The following is a 201-nucleotide window of genomic DNA, read 5'->3' as shown; positions in this document are numbered from 1 at the left end:
TCCCTCCCAGGAACCCGCAGGTGCACCTGCCTCTCTGCCACTCTAGTGACTGCTATAGGAGCTGAACAACAGCACAATGGTGACATAGTTTATATGCAAAGTTAGCCAAGCATCTGTATCTCCTCTGTGCCGTGTAATTACACAATATGCTCGGCGTTGACTAGTTTTAGATTTCCGTTAAGTTTCCGTGACACTAGCTAG

Source organism: Kryptolebias marmoratus, linkage group LG10 (assembly GCF_001649575.2).
Source record: "Kryptolebias marmoratus isolate JLee-2015 linkage group LG10, ASM164957v2, whole genome shotgun sequence".
NCBI classification, from domain to species: Eukaryota; Metazoa; Chordata; class Actinopteri; order Cyprinodontiformes; family Rivulidae; genus Kryptolebias; species Kryptolebias marmoratus.
Note: the sequence above shows the minus strand (reverse complement) of the source record.